The sequence below is a fragment of the Rhinoderma darwinii genome, chromosome 1 (genome assembly GCF_050947455.1).
Source record: "Rhinoderma darwinii isolate aRhiDar2 chromosome 1, aRhiDar2.hap1, whole genome shotgun sequence".
NCBI lineage: Eukaryota > Metazoa > Chordata > Amphibia > Anura > Rhinodermatidae > Rhinoderma > Rhinoderma darwinii.
In genome coordinates, this window is record NC_134687.1 from 666,076,838 (window position 1) to 666,098,808 (window position 21,971).

Here is a 21,971-nt window from a genome sequence, read left to right on the forward strand (position 1 = left end):
ACCCGCTACATGCGGAGATCGCAATCGAGCCCCGCATGTAACGGGTTAATTGCCGAAATCAGCGGCGATGAGCCGCTGATCGGCAACACTGGAGAGTGTCAGCTGTCGGGGACAGCTGATCTCCAAGTTCCCGATGCACACCTTGTCGCCGACAGTGTGCATCTAGAACGACACAGTGACTTCCTGTCACTCCTGTAATTATTCATATAATAAAAACCTTAACTAGTATAGCAGCGCCTCCATTGGTCCCCCTTTTTTCCTCATTCTCTTACCTCATCATCAGCGGTGAATTCCCATTCACCAGCTCTTGGACCTTGGCAGCAGCTACACCTTGGATCTGGCTGTACACACCTTGGGTGTGTCTCCTCTGTACGCATCTCTACAGCGGTGCTCTGTATGGAGATCGTCCCATACCTTTCAACAGTGTTGTGCCTGGTCAGCATAACCCGTCTAGGTGAGTGCATTTGCCCTAGCATTATTTCTCCTATGACCCTTGGATAATTGCACTATGTGGCGCCGTGTGCTTTTTCTCTTTGTATAGTTAGTTCCTGTCACTCTGACAGGAAGCCTATCAGGACCAGCCGAAGGTTGGTCCTGATGGGCTACCGTCCATGGCAGACCCGGAAGCCATTGTTTGGCTTCCATTTGCCATAGTAACTATCGGCAAACCCCGCGATTTCGGACCGGGGTCTGCCGATATGTTAGAAACCCCCAAAATTCGGCGATTGCACCCGATCGCCGAATTTAAGGGGTTAATTCGCCGAAGTCAGCGGCAAAGGACCGCTGGCCGGCAAGAGGGGAGTGTCAGCTGTCGGTGACAGCTGACCTCCCGGTTCCCGGTGCACACTGTCGCCGACAGTGTGCACCGGGAAAAACTCAGTAACTATACGTCCTCGTGCGGGAAGTAACCTCCCGCAACGACGGACAGTTACGTCCTGGTGCGGGTAGGGGTTAAGTGGTATGAGGGCTTATTTATTGCGGGATAAGCTGTAGGTTTTAATAATACCATTTTGGGGTACATGCGATGTTTTCATCACTTTTTATTTCATTTTTTGTAGGAGATGAGGTGACCAAAAAAGATTCTGGTGTTTACAATTGTTTTTTTTACAACGTTCACTGTGCCGGTTAAATAATGATATATTGTAATAGTTCAGATTTTTATGGACGCGGCAATACCAATTATGTTTATTTATTTATTTTTTTACTATACTCTCGGGCGAAATTGGAAAAGTTTTTTTTTGGAACTTTTAATTTATTTTTATTTTTTTGACAAAAAAAAACCCCTTTATTTTACTAATTTCTACTAATTTTTAAAAGTCCCCCTAGGGGACTTCATCCAGCGATCGCTTGCACGATATACTGCAATACTAATGTATTGCAGTATATGGTGATTCTGACAGGACAGAGGCAGGGCTTAATAGGAGCACAAGGATGGCCGACCTGGCGGCCTTCATCAGGCCCCCAGGCAGCCATGGCAACCATCGCCCCCCCCCCCCCGAGATTGTGTTGCGGGTACGCGATGAGCTATTAGAGGGGGTTGCCCCCCTCTTTGTAATGATTTAAATGCTGCGGTTGGTATTGACCGCAGCATTTTAACGAGTTGAACGAGCGGGATCGCTCTCGAGCGCGATGCCGCTCGTTACTCTGAAGTGTCGGCTGTAACATACAGCCGACACCGGCATCGTATCGAGCGGGTTCACTCTGTGAGTCCGCTCCATACTTCCCCTACCCGACTTTGGCGTATGGATACGTCAAATGTCGGGAAGGGGTTAAAGTAAACGTCCACTCTTGAACCATTTTGTTTTCTTTACTCTAAATCGGTCCAAAGTTCTGTGCTAAATCATTTGATATTATATCTTTATAGGACTCGGAGATCTGTTTTCCTGGTTCAGAGCTACAAATGACATCAAAATGGGTTTTCGCAGAATCATAGATTATCATTTATTCACAGGATTGGTGATAATTTTCTGAAATATTTTTTTTAGACAATTATATTGTGCACTAGACTCTAATTAAGCAAATTAACAGGATTCTCTAAAAATCCTATAAGTAAATGAGATCATAGAGAAAAACCCTTGTGCATTATTATATTGTTTTGTATTAAACCTTGTAAGTTTCTTCTCATAAATCACGGTCTGTAAAATCTATGGAGCAGGAACCCCCCCCCCCCCCCAAGTCAAGGACACAAACAGTTAAATGCTCCATGCTTCACTTTATTACACTATTTATATAAAGCAGATACGAAACAGAACAACAATGAGAAAGCAACTGATCCCAAGATTTCAGACTTTGGCTATGTGCACACACACTAATTACGTCCGTAATTGACGGACGTATTTCGGCCGCAAGTCCCGGACCGAACACAGTGCAGGGAGCCGGGCTCCTAGCATCATACTTATGTACGATGCTAGAAGTCCCTGCCTCGCTGCAGGACAACTGTCCCGTACTGTAATCATGATTATACTACGGGAAAGTTGTCCTGCAGCGAGGCAGGGACTCCTAGCGTCGTACATAAGTATGATGCTAGGAGCCCGGCTCCCTGCACTGAGTTCGGTCCGGTACTTGCGGCCGAAATACGTCCGTCAATTACGGACGTAATTAGTGTGTGTGCACATACCCTTTCATGATGTCCCAGATGATCAGATTCGGACTCAGCAATATTATCTAGGACCAGTCCAAGGAAAAGTCCCAAAAAAAACTAAACAATTATTTTTATACTATTCTATACTGCACTAAGAAGATTCATTTTGTTATTAGATATTTTTTTAAGATTAACATATGAAGTAATGACATGCAGAGTTTCTAAGCTTCAACCTACTTCTCCTTGTGAGCTGCAATAGATATGACGGCTTTATAGTCAATAAGGTCACTCACAGCCGTTCTCTCCTTGACCTTACAGTAATCAATGATAAATCCTTCTCCAACTAGAGATTTCCTGGCAAAATCCTCATCATATGTGAAAAGATGGAACTTGTCATTTCCGACTGTATAATATGTTGCACCTAAAGCCCCAATCATCATGAGGTGTCCTCCAGGTTTCAGCAACCCACAGAACTTCCTCAGATATCTGATGTAATCATCTTGATTTTTGCTGATAGCATCCAGAATCCAAACACTGATGACACAATCGGCTGGTGGTAAGACCAGCGGCTCTGTCATATTCTCTTTCTCCAGGTCGTATTTCACAATATGTTGAATGGCTGATCTCAGTTTTGCTTCCTGGTCCTGAAACTGATCACTGGAAAATAAAGAAGACAAGGAAAGTGATTGTCACACAGTCAACATCAACATGGTGGTTCAGGACTTAGCACTGGAATATTGACGTGAAATACTAGAGGTAAAGCATGAAATAATCTAAGACTGATGCACCAAGTGTCAGGCTTATACTGTGACTTTCCAGAATTAACTTGTATAAGAATATTGAACTAAGTGGGTAATACAAATTTTAAGTTTTGACTTGTGTATTAATAGAGTAAACATTTTCCTGGATCTTTGACTCATGTTCCCTTATATTTGTTGTATCAGGAGCAGCAATCACAATGACAGTGGTTTTTCTCTTGATATTTGCACAAATACGTCACCTGTTTACTTCTTTCTCTTGTAGAAGTGTTGATGTGTGGCCCCAATAAAATGCTCCCGTACGTTCATCCACCCATCTCTTCAGCTCCATGATGCATCTGTTATTGGCCTTCAGCACTATGATGTTTTTGAAAAACTCACAGGCTGAATATAGATGATGAATGAAGGAACCAAGACTGAGGTCAACCAAGATGTCTCCATTATTATGACCTGCAGAAAAACATTTTGACTATTGAAACATTTAATATGTTAAACCCTCATAGATTTTGTGGATAAACAAGGACATATGTCTGTATCACGTCTACCAAACTATGTAAACATTGAGTCTCCAATACCCAAAAATCTGAAAAAGAGATTAAATAATCCTCAAATGTTCTATAGGTCGATGACACCGATGTATTTTAGAAGGTAAAGACTGCAATCATCTGAGGTCCTGTGGTAAGAGGAAATATAAGGAGAAGGGAGGCTCATGGGGTCATAACTAGAACAATCCAAAAGGCTTCTATTTGTTTTTACCCATTAAGGACACTCCCAATTTTAGCCATGAGTACAGAACTATTTTATTTTTCGTTCGACGTAGCTGTATGAGACTTTGTTTTTTTTGCTAAACGAGTTGTACATTATGAAGGTGCCATTTTTTGGTAAATTTACAATATCCTTTCATTTATATAAATTTTTATTTTGGCAAAAAATGCAGAACAAAATCAGTTTTGCTGCAGGTTTTTTTTTTACGCCATACACCGATCATTATAAATAATGTTATAGATTTGTTGTACAGGTTGTTACCGTCGTGGCAATACCAAATATCTGTATATTATGTCATGTTTTGGGACTACTATTTTGTAATGTTTATGCATTGTAAAAACAAAAATGTGCATTTCTGTGTATTTCTTTATTGATTTTTGTTTTTTATTTAACATTACTTATATTTTTTTTTTATCCCATAGTGGAATTTTTCATTTTAATTTTTTAGCTTTAATGTACTGCCAAATATCAATATGCCAGTACTTAAGCCTGTGTACTGATTGTACAGAGTCAGCTGTTAGGGCATACCTCAGTACACCCTAACAACAGTGAAAATGGTCAGACAGTCCTGGGGTCCTTCATTGGACCCTGGGCTGTCTCGCCATACAAGGTATTGTACGGGCCCTTTTCATTTTCGCTCTAAATGCAACGATCAGCTTTAATCGCGGCATTCAAGGGTTTAACGGCAGAGAAAAGAGGTTTGTCTTCTCTCCGCCGTGAGTGCGGGGCTGTGGCTGTGTATTACAGACCTTGCCCCGCTCCTAATCGTGTGCTGATGGGATGGTATATATATATCACCCAATGTATCCTCAATAACTCGGGGTGGAGCTGTTCATCTGTTGTGGCTGCCACTGCCGGCCTTAAGTTGTATGGCATCCTGTACAGGACTCTATTGCTGCCCACCACAAAACAAAAATTAACCAGATATATAGACACGCGCATACTGGAACGTATATACTGTACATACATAAAGACATATTTAGACATACAGGCAAATATATATATATATATATATATATATATATATATATATATATATACACACATACTGGAACACATACATAAAGGTACATAAATATGCATAGAGATACATATACGCATACACACACACACACACACACACACACACACACACACACAGGAGTCACTTATATACACATGCAGGGACATACATACATACACACACACATACTGGCACATATACAAATACATTAAGGCACATATTTAAACACACAGGCCCGTGTATACATGCACAGATACACATATACACATACAAACAAGGAGACATATGCACACATAAAGACCCATATATATGCACACAGGCACATATATACACAGTACAGATAATGCAGTAGATGTTAGGCTGAATTCGTCTGAGCTATACATCGGGACGGAGCCCTGACCGTCACAAACGAAAACCGTGATTTCAAAGGTTTCCGTTTGTCTCCTTTGTGCAAGGGTTCCGTCGTTTTGACGGAATCAATATCGTAGTCAATGGTGATGGAAACAGAAACCTATGGTTTTCGTTTGTGTCTGTCAGTGCTCCATTCCGACCGAAAGCTCTGACGGAACATCGGAACGGAGCCCTAGCGCAGATGTGAACGAAGCCTTATGTCACGAAGCGGGTTAGTGGACCCACTAGGCCGTACCGCCGCAGCAGGGAGGCAGCTGGCCAAACAACATTGCACCCCAGAAATACAATGTCCCGCACAAGGGTACCTGAATAGTCCAGATGGTGGCCGCAGCTCTGGCACAGATGAGATGGGTGCAGCAGATGGCGCCAAACGTGGCGGATGACACAGAAGCAGCAAGTTGCGCCAGACGTGGCGGATTCCTCCGGATGTGGCAGATGACACAGAAAGTAGCGGATTCCTCCGGACGTGGCAGATGACACAGGACGTGGCAGATTCCCCTGGACATGGCAGATGACACAGGACGTGGCACGACTAGATACTAGGGCAAAGCATGGGAAACATGAACGGGGAACAAGGTACGGGTAACAACAGGAACGGGAAACACTAAGGGACCATTTGCAAGACAGACTGGGAAAACTAACAACGCTCAGGCATCGAACTAGGGGGCTGGACCCCTCTTATAGCCCAGGGTACTCACGGGTCAAAGGTCGTTCAAGATGTCCGGTGCGCGTGCTGCCCCTTTAAGAGCGGGGACGAGCGTGCGCGCGCACCCTGCGGGCTCCGGCGGAGGTTAGTGGATGCAAGCGCTGGCGTCTCCTGAGGAGGAGGCTGGGGCCAGCGCTTGCCGACTCGTGGCTGCGGCTGTCAGCGGGAGGCTGGAGCTGACAGCCCGCAGCCACGGACATTACAGTATCCCCCCTCTTACGCCCCCTCTTCTTGGGACCAGAGCGAGAGAGAAACTTCTTTAGAAGAGTAGGGGCATTGAGGTTCTCCTCTGGCTCCCAGGACCTCTCTTCGGGACCAAACTCCCTCCAATCCACCAAATACAAGGTCTTTCCTCTCACTCTCTTGGTGTCCAAGATCTCCTTTACCTCAAAGATGTCCGAGGAGCCGCTGGGAGCAACCGCAGGGCTGGGAGTCTTGGAATAGCGGTTTAGGATCACAGGCTTCAGGAGGGAGACGTGGAAGGAGTTGGGAATCCTGAGGGTAGGAGGCAGCCGAAGCTTGTAGGTGACAGGGTTGATCTGCTGCAGGACCTCGAATGGTCCAAGGAACCTGGGAGCGAACTTGTATGAGGGCATCTTCAAGCAAATGTTCCGAGAGGACAGCCAGACTTTAGTCCCCGGAAGATACTGAGGCGGCTCTCTTCTCTTAGTATCTGCCTTTCGCTTCATGCGATCTACTGCCAGCAAAATAGAGGACCGGGTCTGTTGCCAGATTTGCAGGAAGTCCCCATATGCAGAGTCAGCAGCGGGAACCTGGGATGAAGTCGACACAGGAAGAGGGACTCTGGGATGTTGACTGTAGACGATGTGAAACGGAGAGGAAGTGGTGGACTCACTTGTGTGGTTGTTGTAAGAAAATTCGGCCCATCGTAGAAGCTGTACCCAGTTATCGTGCTGTGAAGAGATGAAATGGCGGAGATAATTTTCCATGATCTGGTTGATCCTCTCAACTTGGCCATTGGACTGGGGGTGATAGGCAGAGGAAAAGTCCAATCTCACATCCAGGAGTTTACAGAGGGCTCTCCAGAACTTAGAGGTAAACTGAACCCCCCGGTCGGACACAATGTGAAGAGGCAAGCCATGCAAGCGTAAGATGTGCTGGATGAAGAGACTTGCCAGACGAGGAGCAGAAGGTAGGCCGGTCAGCGGGATAAAATGAGCCATCTTAGAGAACCGGTCCACCACCACCCAGACAGTGTTACATCCTGCTGAGGGGGGAAGGTCTGTGACAAAGTCCATCGCAATGTGCTGCCAGGGGGCATTGGGTACAGGCAGAGGTTGAAGCAGGCTGGCAGGCTTGCTGTGAGTCACTTTGTTAGAGGCACACACCATGCAAGAAGAGACAAAGTCCAGAACATCCTTATGTAGCGTGGACCACCAAAAGTGACGAGCGATCAGGTCTCGGGTTTTACGGACACCGGCGTGCCCAGCAAGTTTAGAACTATGTCCCCAGCGGAGAATTCTTCTCCTGTCCGCCAACCGAACAAAAGTCCTCCCAGGAGGGATATCTCTAACCTGCAGAGGATTAGCAGTGACGATGCAGGACGGGTCTATGATGGTCTGGAGGGACTCCACCGTGTCTTCCATCTCAAACAATCTGGACAGGGCATCTGCCCTCACATTCTTGTCCGCGGGATGGTAGTGGAGCGCAAACAGAAAACGGGTGAAGAACAGCGACCACCTGGCTTGACGAGGATTAAGTCTTTGAGCGGACTGAAGGTAAGTGAGGTTCTTGTGGTCAGTGAAGATCAGGATGGGGTGAGCAGCGCCCTCCAGAAGATGTCTCCACTCCTCCAGGGCCAATTTGATGGCCAGCAGCTCCCGATCTCCAATGGAATAATTGCGCTCAGCAGAAGAAAACAGTCTAGAGTAGTAGCCACATACTACAGCCTTTCCTTTGGAGCTCCTCTGGAACAGAAGTGCACCTGCACCGACAGAGGAAGCGTCCACTTCCAGTGAGAACTGCCGAGATACGTCAGGATGATGGACTATCGAGGCTGAAGTGAAGGCACTCTTCAGGCTATTAAATGCAGACTCTGCCTCTGGAGTCCACACTTTGGCGTTCACACCCTTCTTGGTAAGGGTCGAGATGGGAGACGTCAGAGAAGAGAAGTTAGGAATAAACTGCCGGTAGAAATTGGCGAATCCCAGGAACCGCTGTATGGCCCTTAAGCCTTGGGGACGTGGCCACTCCAGGACAGCCTTCACTTTCTCAGGATCCATCTTGAGGCCTTGATCCGAGATGATGTAGCCCAGGAAGGGCAGAGAACTCTTCTCAAAGACGCACTTCTCCAGCTTGGCGTATAAATGATTCTCCCTCAATCGTAGTAGAACCTGACGAACATGCCTCCGATGAGTCGTCTGATCTGGGGAGAAAATCAAAATATCATCGAGATAAACAACAACACAGACATAGAGTAGATCTCGGAAGATGTCGTTAACGAACTCCTGAAACACTGCTGGAGCGTTACACAGTTCGAAGGGCATCACCAGGTATTCATAGTGCCCGTCCCGGGTGTTAAATGCCGTCTTCCATTCGTCACCCCGGCGAATCCGGACTAGATTGTAAGCCCCACGCAGGTCTAGCTTAGAAAAAATTTTGGCCCCTCGTATGCGATCAAATAGCTCAGAGATGAGTGGCAATGGGTATTTGTTTTTGACTGTGATCAGGTTGAGGCCCCTGTAGTCAATGCAGGGACGAAGGGATCCATCCTTCTTTTTAACGAAGAAGAATCCAGCCCCGGCCGGGGAGGAAGATTTTCGTATAAAACCCCTCTCCAGATTCTGCTTTATATAGGCCGACATGGATAGAGACTCAGGCAAGGAGAGAGGATATACCCGTCCACGGGGAAGAGAGGCATTAGGAACCAGTTCAATGGGGTAGTCATAGGTGCGATGTGGAGGCAGCGTCTTAGCCTGCTTTTTGCTGAAAACATCTGCATACTGAGCAAAATGGGGAGGCAGTCCCGACAGCGACTGAGGCAGAGAAGGCTTGACAGGATGGATCTGCAAAAGACAACGACCATGGCACTTGGAGCCCCATTGGAGAACCTCTCCAGAATTCCAGTCCATTACTGGGGCATGAAGTCGAAGCCAAGGCAGGCCCAGCAGAACAGGATTGATGGCCTTGGGCAAAACAAGGAACAAAATAAATTCAGAGTGAAGTACTCCAACCTGGAGCTTCAACGGCTTGGTTTTAGAGATAATGGGATAAGGCAGAGGCAGTCCATTAACTGAGGCCACAGCCAAAGATGTCTCCAGGGGAACTGTGGGCAGCTGAAGATAATCCACAAGCTCTCTCTGGATGAAATTTGCAGCAGAGCCAGAGTCAAGATAGGCAGAGACTTGATGCGTCCTGTCGCCGGATATCAGGGTCACAGGAATAGTCAGTTTGGAAGCGAATCCTCTGTTAGATTCTGTTCCACCTAGTGTTGTCTCTCCAACCAATCCTAGGCAATGGGGTCTCTCCGGCCTCTGGGGGCACAGACGCACAATATGGCCTCCATGGCCGCAATACAAACAAAGTCCAGAAGTGCGTCTGTGTTGTTTCTCCTGGGTAGACAATTTAACATAATTACTCTGCATCGGGTACTCTGGTGGGACGACTGAGGAGGATTGCGGGACAGCAGAATCCAGCCTAGGAAGTTCTCTCTCCCGGAGAACCTCTTGGGAACGTTCCCAGATCCTCATGTCGACGCGGGAGGCGAGTAGGATAAGATCGTCCAGAGTAGATGGCAGATCGCGAGCAGCCAGCTCATCCTTGATCCCTGAAGACAGTCCCTGCCAGAATGTAGCCACCAAAGCCTCGTTGTTCCAGGTCAATTCAGCAGCCAGGATACGGAACTAAATGGCATACTCGCCCACGGAGAGGTCTCCTTGGTGTAGGGTCAGCAAGGATGCAGCAGACGAAGAAACTCTCCCAGGTTCCTCAAAGATCGAGCGGAAGGTCCGTAAAAAGCACTGCAAGTCCCGGGTCTCAGGTCCCTGATGTTCCCACAGAGGATTGGCCCATGCCAGGGCTTTGCCGGTAAGGAGAGAGATGATAAAGGCGATCCGGACGTCATCCGAGCAGAAGGACCTGGCATGTAGTCTGAAATGGATCAGGCACTGATTCAAAAATCCCCTGCAGGACCTCGGATCTCCGTCATAGCGTGGAGGTAGCGGCAAGAAACACAGGGGGTTGGTACCGGTACAGACAGGAGGTGTAGCAGGCGGAACCGCAGGAAAGGGTGCGGTGATGACTGTGGACGGAGCAAGCAGCCGATGGGCTATGGCGTTCACCGACAGGAGGAGCTGGTCTTGTCGTGACTGGAGATCCTCCATCTCAGCCAGCATGGCTTGTGTAGTCAATGTCTCAGGTTGACCAGCGGGGTCCATGGCCTGAGCGTACTGTCACGAAGCGGGTTAGTGGACCCACTAGGCCGTACCGCCACAGCGGGGAGGCAGCTGGCCAAACAACAGGGCACCCCAGAAATACAATGTCCCGCACAAGGGTACCTGAATAGTCCAGATGGTGGCCGCAGCTCTGGCACAGATGAGATGGGTGCAGCAGATGGCGCCAAACGTGGCGGATGACACAGAAGCCGCAAGTTGTGCCAGACGTGGCGGATTCCTCCGGATGTTGCAGATAACACATGACGTGGTGGATTCCTCAGGACGTGGCGGATTCCTCCGGACATGGCAGATGACACAGGACGTGGTGTATTCCTCCGGACGTGGCAGATGACACAGGACGTGGCAGATTCCTCCGGACGTGGCAGATGACACAGAAAGTAGCGGATTCCTCCGGACGTGGCAGATGACACAGGACATGGCAGATTCCTCTGGACGTGGCAGATGACACAGGACGTGGCACGACTAGATACTAGGGCAAAGCACGGGAAACAGGAACGGGGAACAAGGTACGGGTAACAACAGGAACGGGAAACACTAAGGGACCATTTGCAAGACAGACTGGGAAAACTAACAACGCTCAGGCATCGAACTAGGGGGCTGGACCCCTCTTATAGCCCAGGGTACTCACGGATCAAAGGTCGTTCAAGATGTCCGGTGCGCGCGCTGCCCCTTTAAGAGCGGGGACGAGCGTGCGCGCTGGCGTCTCCTGAGGAGGAGGCTGGGGCCAGCGCTTGCCGACTCGTGGCTGCGGCTGTCAGCGGGAGGCTGGAGCTGACAGCCCGCAGCCACGGACATTACACCTTACCTACAGTCTTATGTAAAACCGCAGATAACACACAGTGATAACTCTCTAAATACAGATAATGTAGTAGATGTTACCTGCAGTCCTATGTAACACCACAGATAACACATGGTGATAACTCTCTGAGTACAGATAATATAATAGATTTTACCTACAGTTCTATGTAACACCACAGATAACACACAGTAGTAACTCTCTTAGTAAAAATAATGTAGTAGATGTTACCTGCAGTCCTATGTAACACTGCAGATAACACAAAGTGATAACTCTCTACGTACAAATAATGTAGTAGTGTTACCTGCAGTTCTATGTAACACTGTAGATAACACATGGTGATAACTCCCTGAGTACAGATAATGTAGTAGATGTTACCTGCAGTCCTATGTAACACTGCAGATAACACACTGAGTACAGATAATGTAGTAGTGTTACCTGCAGTCCTATGGTTGCTGCCTCCACCTCATAAACCCTCTACAAGTCCGTCCCTCCTTCCCCCTCTAGAAGTCCGTCTCTCCTCCCCCCTCTAGAAGTCCGTCTCTCCTCCCTCCCTCTAGAAGTCTGTCTTTCCTCCCCCTCCTTCTAGAAGTCCGTCTTTCCTCCCCCTCCCTCTAGAAGTCCATCTTTCCTCCTTCTCTCTAGAAGTCTGTCTCTCCTCCTTCCCTCTAGAAGTCACGTCTCTCCTCCCCTCCCTCTAGAAGTCTGTCTCTCCTCCTTCCCTCTAGAAGTCACGTCTCTCCTCCCCTCCCTCTAGAAGTCTGTCTCTCCTCCTTCCCTCTAGAAGTCCGTCTTTCCTCCCCTCCCTCTAGAAGTCTGTCTCTCCTCCTTCCCTCTAGAAGTCCGTCTCTCCTCCTTCCCTCTAGAAGTCCGTCTTTCCCCTCCCTCTAGCCTTTCCTCCCCTCCCTCTAGAAGTCCGTCTTTCCTCCCCTCCCTCTAGAAGTCCGTCTTTCCTCCCCTCCCTCTAGAAGTCCGTCTTTCCCCCTCCCTCTAGAAGTCCGTCTTTCCTCCCCTCCCTCTAGAAGTCCGTCATTCCTCCCCCTCGTACACATAAATGCCAGTACATATGCCCTCATCATCCACCGTCTAGACTACTCCCCCATCCTCCTCTGTGGCTTCCCATCTAACACTATTACACCCTCCTACCCATTCTCAGCTCTGCTGCAGGGGTAAATCTACCTCTCCCCTCATTCCACCTCTGCGGTCACTGGCTGCCCATTACCTACTAAATTATGTACAACACTGTGCCAAAAACCGCACAGAAATGACCTCATGTAACCTTACTACTGCATCATGGGAAATCTCCTGACTGATAACAGAGGGAACACGAAACAACAGCGGTGACCGGAAGTCATGTACACCCGACCAGCGCTGCTCCACCTCACAAACGGCAAGGACCTGAGATGACGTCATTACCACCTGACCGGGTCAGGATGGGCGGGGCTTATATGTGGAGAGGAGGCATAGTCCCATCCCCTCACAGAGACCACCCATGTCACGTGATCCACATCGCAGGAGCCCCGTCCCATGTCTTCTTCGTTACGCAGCACATGAGCCCCGCCCCTCATGTCCGCACAGCAGAAGAGCCTCGCACCCTCACAGAGCCCCACCCCCAATGTCACGTGATCATCATAGGCCTCTTTCATCGTCCAAGTTCTATGTTCCGCCCCCATGCATCGGTCACGTGATCCTGATATTATCACATGTCCTTCATCCACCGCCTGGTGGTGACGTCATCACAGGTCCTTCAGGTATTGCCGTGCATGAGGTAGAGAGCAGCGCTGGTCGGGTGTTCTCTCTGTTATCAGTCACCCTTGTATGAGTGTGTATGCAGAGAGCTGTCAAGCTGTCAATCATTGAGTGACCCCGCCCACTGGACTCTTAGCCGGGATTTAACCCCTCCAGCGCCGGCCTCTTTGGGGTAAGTTGTTATTTCTGATCTTTGTAGTGCTCTGATGTTTTGGGGGACGAGTCGTATTTTGTAATGACATAATATTAGGTTCACGACCTCCCAACTTTCACATAGCGTAAAGACGGAAAACCGATGCGGCGCGCCTAAGCCACACCTCTAATCCAGCCCAATCTCCGCCCATACACACCCGATTCAGCCCACACAGTAAAATGCCCCCATAGCTGCCCCATACAGTATAATGCCACCATACAGTATAATGTCCCCATACAGTATAATGCCCCATACAGTATAATGCCCCATACAGTATAATGCCCCATACAGTATAATGCCCCATACAGTATAATGTCCCATACAGTATAATGCCCCATACAGTATAATGCCCCCATGCAGTATAATGCCCCCCATACAGTGTAATGCCTCCATACAGTATAATGCCCCCATACAGTGTAATGCCCCCTTACAGTATAATGTCCCCATACAGTATAATGCCCCCATACAGTATAATGTCCCCATACAGTATAATGCCCCCATACAGTGTAATGCCCCCATACAGTATAATGCCACCATACAGTATAATGCCCCCATACAGTATAATGCCCCCGTACAGTATAATGTCCCCATACAGTATAATGCCCCTGTACAGTATAATGTCCCCATACAGTATAATGCCCCCATGCAGTATAATGCCCCCATGCAGTATAATGTCCCCATACAGTATAATGCCCCATACAGTATAATGCCCCCGTACAGTATAATGCCCCCCCTACAGTATAATGTCCCCATACAGTATAATGTCCCCATACAGTATAATGTCCCCGTACAGTATAATGTCCCCATACGGTATAATGTCCCCATACAGTATAATGCCCCCGTACAGTATAATACCCCCATACAGTATAATGCCCCCATACAGTATAATGCCCCATACAGTATAATGCCCCCATGCAGTATAATGCCCCCATACAGTATAATGTCCCCATACAGTATAATGTCCCCATACATTATAATGCCTCCATACAGTATAATGTCCCCATACAGTATAATGCCCCCATACAGTATAATGCTCCCATACAGTATAATGTCCCCATACAGTATAATGCCCCCATACAGTATAATGCCACCATACAGTATAATGTCCCCATACAGTATAATGTCCCCATACAGTATAATGCCCCCATACAGTATAATGCCCCCATACATTATAATGTCCCCATACAGTATAATGCCCCCATACAGTATAATGCCCCCATACAGTATAATGTCCCCATACAGTATAATGCCCCCATACAGTATAATGCCACCATACAGTATAATGTCCCCATACAGTATAATGCCCCCATACAGTATAATGCCACCATACAGTATAATGTCCCCATACAGTATAATGCCCCCATACAGTATAATGCCACCATACAGTATAATGTCCCCATACAGTATAATGCCCCCATACAGTATAATGCTCCCATACAGTATAATGCCCCCATACAGTATAATGCCTCCATACAGTATAATGTCCCCATACAGTATAATGCCCCCATACAGTATAATGCCCCCATACAGTATAATGACCCCATACAGTATAATGCCCCCATACAGTATAATGCCACCATACAGTATAATGTCCCCATACAGTATAATGCCCCCATACAGTATAATGTCCCCATACAGTATAATGCCCCCATACAGTATAATGCTCCCATACAGTATAATGCCCCCATACAGTATAATGCCACCATACAGTATAATGTCCCCATACAGTATAATGCCCCCATACAGTATAATGTCCCCATACAGTATAATGCCCCCATACAGTGTAATGCTCCCATACAGTATAATGTCCCCATACAGTATAATGTCCCCATACAGTATAATGCCCCCATACAGTATAATGCCACCATAGAGTATAATGCCCCCATACTCTATAATGCCCCCATACAGTATAATGCCCCCGTACAGTATAATGCCACCATACAGTATAATGCCCCCATACAGTATAATGCCCCCATACAGTATAATGTCCCATACAGTATAATGCCCCCGTACAGTATAATGTCCCCATACAGTATAATGCCCCCATACAGTATAATGTCCCATACAGTATAATGCCCCCATACAGTATAATGTCCCCATACAGTATAATGCCCCCGTACAGTATAATGCCCCCGTACAGTATAATGCCACCATACAGTATAATGTCCCCATAGCTGCCCCCATACAGTATAATGCCCCCATACAGTATAATGCCCCTATACAGTATAATGCCCCATACAGTATAATGTCCCCATACAGTATAATGTCCCTATACAGTATAATGCCCCCATACAATATAATGCCCCCATACAGTATAATGCCCCCATACAGTATAATGCCCCCATACAGTATAATGCCCCAATACAGTATAATGGCCCCCATATAGTATAATGTCCCAATACAGTATAATGGCCCTATACAGTATAATGCCCCATACTGTATATTGTCCCCATACAGTATAATGCCACCATACAGTATAATGCCACCATACAGTATAATGCCCCTATACAGTATAATGCCCCCATACAGTATAATGCCCCCATACAGTATAAGGCCCCCATACAGTATAATGCCCCCATACAGTATAATGCCCCCATACAGTATAATGCCCCATACAATATAATGCCCCCATACAGTATAATGCCCCCATACAGTATAATGCCACCATACAGTATAATGCCCCTATACAGTATAATGTCCCCATACAGTATAATGCCCCCATACAGTATAATGGCCCCCCATACAGTATAATGTCCCCATACTGTATAATGTCCCCATACAGTATAATGCCCCTCATACTGTATAATGCCCCCATACAGTATAATGCCCCCCCTACAGTATAATGTCCCCATACAGTATAATGCCCCCATACAGTATAATGGGCCCCCATACAGTATAATGTCCCCATACAGTATAATGGCCACCATACAGTATAATGTCCCCATACAGTATAATGGCCCCATACAGTATAATGCCCCATACAGTATAATGCCCCATACAGTATAATGCCCCATACCGTATAATGCCCCCATACCGTATAATGCCCCCATACCGTATAATGCCCCCATACCGTATAATGCCCCCATACCGTATAATGCCCCATACAGTATAATGTCCCCATACAGTATAATGCCCCCATACAGTATAATGCCCCCATACAGTATAATGGTCCCATACCGTATAATACCTCCATACAGTATAATGGCCCATACAGTATAATGCACCCATACAGTATAATGCCCCCATACAGTATAATGCCACCATACAGTATAATGTCCCCATACAGTATAATATCACCATACAGTATAATGTCCCCATGCAGTATAATGCCCCCATGCAGTATAATGCCCCCATACAGTATAATGTCCCCATACAGTATAATGTCCCCATACAGTATAATGTCCCCATACAGTATAATGTCCCCATACAGTATAATGCCCCCATACAGTATAATGTCCCCATACAGTATAATGCCCCCATACAGTATAATGCCCCCATACAGTATAATGCTCCCTTACAGTATAATGTCCCCATACAGTATAATGCCCCCATACAGTATAATGCCCCCATACAGTATAATGCCACCATACAGTATAATGCCCCCATACTCTATAATGCCCCCATACAGTATAATGCCCCCGTACAGTATAATGCCCCCGTACAGTATAATGCCACCATACAGTATAATGCCCCCATATAGTTTAATGCCCCCTTACAGTATAATACCCCCATACAGTATAATGCCCCCATACAGTATAATGTCCCCATACAGTATAATGCCCCTATACAGTATAATGCCCCCATACAGTATAATGCCCCCATACAGTATAATGCCCCCATACAGTATAATGGCCCATACAGTATAATGCCACCATACAGTATAATGCCCCTATACAGTATAATGCCCCCATACAGTATAATGCCCCATACAGTATAATGTCTGTATATAGTATAATGCCACCATACAGTATAATGTCCCTATAATATAATGCCCCATACAGTATAATGTCCCCACACAGTATAATGTCCCCACACAGTATAATGCCCCCACACAGTATAATGTCCCCCTGCAGTATAATGCCCCCATACAGTATAATGCCCCCATACAGTATAATGTCCCCATACAGTATAATGCCCCATACAGTATAATGTCCCCATACAGTATAATGCCCCATACAGTATAATGTCCCCATACAGTATAATGTCCCCATACAGTATAATGCCCCCATACAGTATAATGCCCCCATACAGTATAATGTCCCATACAGTATAATGTCTGTATATAGTATAATGCCCCCATACAGTATAATGTCCCCACACAGTATAATGTCCCCACACAGTATAATGCCCCCATACAGTATAATGTCCCCCTGCAGTATAATGCCCCCATACCGTATAATGCCCCCGTACAGTATAATGCCCCCGTACAGTATAATGTCCCCGTACAGTATAATGCCCCCATACAGTATAATGTCCCCATACAGTATAATGTCCCCATACAGTATAATGTCCCCGTACAGTATAATGGGCCCCCATACAGTATAATGCCCCCATACAGTATAATGTCCCCATACAGTATAATGTCCCCATATAGTATAATGTCCCCGTACAGTATAATGGGCCCCCATACAGTATAATGCCCCCATACAGTATAATGTCCCCATACAGTATAATGTCCCCATACAGTATAATGTCCCCATACAGTATAATGTCCCCATACAGTATAATGCCCCCATACAGTATAATGGGCCCCCATACAGTATAATGTCCCCATACAGTATAATGGCCACCATACAGTATAATGTCCCCATACAGTATAATGGCCCCATACAGTATAATGCCCCATACAGTATAATGCCCCATACAGTATAATGCCCCCATACCGTATAATGCCACCATACAGTATAATGCCACCATACAGTATAATGCCCCCATACTCTATAATGTCCCCATACAGTCTAATGCTACCATACAGTATAATGCCCCCGTACAGTATAATGCCCCCATATAGTTTAATGCCCCCTTACAGTATAATACCCCCATACAGTATAATGCCCCCATACAGTATAATGCCCCCATACAGTATAATGGCCCTATACAGTATAATGCCCCATACAGTATAATGTCCACATACAGTATAATGCCACCATACAGTATAATGCCCCTATACAGTATAAGGCGCCCACATACAGTATAATGCCCCCATACAGTATAACAGGCCCATACAGTATAATGCCACCATACAGTATAATTCCCCATACAGTATAATGCCCCCATACCGTATAATGCCCCCATACAGTATAATGCCCCCATACAGTATAATGCCCCCATACAGTATAATGTTCCACACTGTATAATGCCCCCATACAGTATAATGCCCCCATACAGTATAATGCCCCCATACAGTATAATGCTCCCATACAGTATAATACCTCCATACAGTATAATGGCCCATACAGTATAATGCCCCCATACAGTATAATGCACCCATACAGTATAATGTCCCCATATAGTATAATGTCCCCATACAGTATAATGCCCACGTACAGTATAATGCCCCCATGCAGTATAATGCCCCCATACAGTATAATGTCCCCATACAGTATAATGTCCCCATACATTATAATGCCTCCATACAGTATAATGTCCCATACAGTATAATGCCCCCATCCAGTATAATGCCCCCATACAGTATAATGCCCCCATACAGTATAATGCCCCCATACAGTATAATGCCTCCATACAGTATAATGTCCCCATACAGTATAATGCCCCCATACAGTATAATGTCCCCATACAGTATAATGTCCCCATACAGTATAATGCCCCCATACAGTATAATGCTCCCATACAGTATAATGTCCCCATACAGTATAATGTCCCCATACAGTTTAATGCTATAATACAGTATAATGCCCCCGTACAGTATAATGCCCATGTACAGTATAATGTCCCCATACAGTATAATGTCCCCATACAGTATAATGTCCCCATAGCTGCCCCATACAGTATAATGTCCCCATACAATTATAATGCCCCCATACAGTATAATGCCTCCATATAGTTGAATGCCCCCTTACAGTATAATACCCCCATACAGTATAATGCCCCCATACAGTATAATGCCCCCATACAGTATAATGCCCCCATACAGTATAATGCCCACGTACAGTATAATGCCCCCATGCAGTATAATGCCCCCATGCAGTATAATGCCCCCATACAGTATAATGTCCCCATACAGTATAATGTCCCCATACAGTATAATGTCCCCATACATTATAATGCCTCCATACAGTATAATGTCCCATACAGTATAATGCCCCCATACAGTATAATGCCCCCATACAGTATAATGCCCCCATAAAGTATAATGCCTCCATACAGTATAATGTCCCCATACAGTATAATGCCCCCATACAGTATAATGTCCCCATACAGTATAATGTCCCCATACAGTATAATGCCCCCATACAGTATAATGCTCCCATACAGTATAATGCCCCATACAGTATAATGTCCCCATACAGTATAATGTCCCCATACAGTTTAATGCTATAATACAGTATAATGCCCCCGTACAGTATAATGCCCATGTACAGTATAATGCCACCATACAGTATAATGTCCCCATAGCTGCCCCCATACAGTATAATGTCCCCATACAATTATAATGCCCCCATACAGTATAATGCCTCCATATAGTTGAATGCCCCCTTACAGTATAATACCCCCATACAGTATAATGCCCCCATACAGTATAATGCCCCCATACAGTATAATGCCCCCATACAGTATAATGGCCCTATACAGTATAATGCCCCATACAGTATAATGTCCACATACAGTATAATGCCACCATACAGTATAATGCCCATATACAGTATAAGGCCCCCATACAGTATAAGGCCCTCATACAGTATAATGCCCCCATACAGTATAATGCCCCCATACAGTATAATGGCCCTATACAGTATAATGCCCCATACAGTATAATGCCCCATACAGTATAATGTCCCCATACAGTATAATGCCCCCATACAGTATAATGCCCCCATACAGTATAATGGCCCCATACAGTATAATGTCCCAATACAGTATAATGCCCCATACTGTATAATGCCCCTATACAGTATAATTCCCCCATACAGTATAAGGCCCCCCATACAGTATAAGGCCCCCATACAGTATAAGGCCCCCATACAGTATAAGGCCCCCATACAGTATAATGTCCCCATACAGTATAATGCCCCCATACAGTATAATGGCCCCCCATACTGTATAATGGCCCCCCATACTGTATAATGTCCCCATACTGTATAATGTCCCCATACAGTATAATGCCCCCATACTGTATAATGCCCCCATACAGTATAATGCCCCCATACAGTATAATGTCCCCCTACAGTATAATGTCCCCATACAGTATAATGGGCCCCCATACAGTATAATGTCCCCATACAGTATAATGGCCACCATACAGTATAATGGCCCCATACAGTATAATTCCCCATACAGTATAATGCCCCCATACCGTATAATGCCCCCATACCGTTAATGCCCCCATACAGTATAATGCCCCCATACAGTATAATGCCCCCATACAGTATAATGCTCCCATACAGTATAATACCTCCATACAGTATAATGGCCCATACAGTATAATTCACCCATACAGTATAATGCCCCCATACAGTATAATACCCCCATACAGTATAATGTCCCCATACAGTATAATGTCACCATACAGTATAATGTCCCCATGCAGTATAATGCCCCCATGCAGTATAATTCCCCCATACAGTATAATGCCCCCATGCAGTATAATTCCCCCATACAGTATAATGTCCCCATACAGTATAATGTCCCCATACAGTATAAAGTCCCCATACATTATAATGCCTCCATACAGTATAATGTCCCTATACAGTATAATGCCCCCATACAGTATAATGCCCCCATACAGTATAATGCTCCCATACAGTATAATGCTCCCATACAGTATAATGCCCCCATACAGTATAATGCCACCATACAGTATAATGCCCCCATACAGTATAATGCCCCCATACTATATAATGTCCCCATACAGTATAATGCTACCATACAGTATAATGCCCCCGTACAGTATAATGCCCCCATATAGTTTAATGCCCCCTTACAGTATAATACCCCCATACAGTATAATGCCCCCATACAGTATAATGCCCCCATACAGTATAATGGCCCTATACAGTATAATGCCCCATACAGTATAATGTCCACATACAGTATAATGCCACCATACAGTATAATGCCCCTATACAGTATAAGGCGCCCACATACAGTATAATGCCCCCATACAGTATAACGCCCCCATACAGTATAACACCCCATACAGTATAACAGGCCCATACAGTATAATGCCACCATACAGTATAATGCCCCTATACAGTATAATGCCCCTATACAGTATAATGCCCCCATACCGTATAATGCCCCCATACATTATAATGCCCCCATACAGTATACTGGCCCTATACAATATAATGTCCCTATACAGTATTATGCCCCCATACAGTATAATGCCCCCATACAGTATAATGGCCCGTACA

General features: G+C 45.9%; 2 protein-coding genes across 3 annotated transcripts in view; one reads left to right on the forward strand and one right to left on the reverse strand.

Moving 5' to 3' along the window:
- The window catches only part of LOC142710473 (oocyte zinc finger protein XlCOF29-like), a 238,217-nt gene extending 225,420 nt beyond the window's left edge, over positions 1-12,797 (reverse strand). Inside the window, exon 1 of the mRNA XM_075848564.1 lies at positions 12,715-12,797. The gene's annotated coding sequence lies outside the window, so the exon portion shown is untranslated. The remainder of the gene's footprint in view (positions 1-12,714) is intronic.
- Positions 12,798-13,083: 286 nt separating this feature from the next.
- LOC142664682 (uncharacterized) overlaps positions 13,084-21,971 on the forward strand; it is a 104,906-nt gene continuing 96,018 nt past the window's right edge. For both annotated transcript variants that reach the window (XM_075843919.1, XM_075843928.1), the window contains exon 1: positions 13,084-13,356. The gene's annotated coding sequence lies outside the window, so the exon portion shown is untranslated. The remainder of the gene's footprint in view (positions 13,357-21,971) is intronic.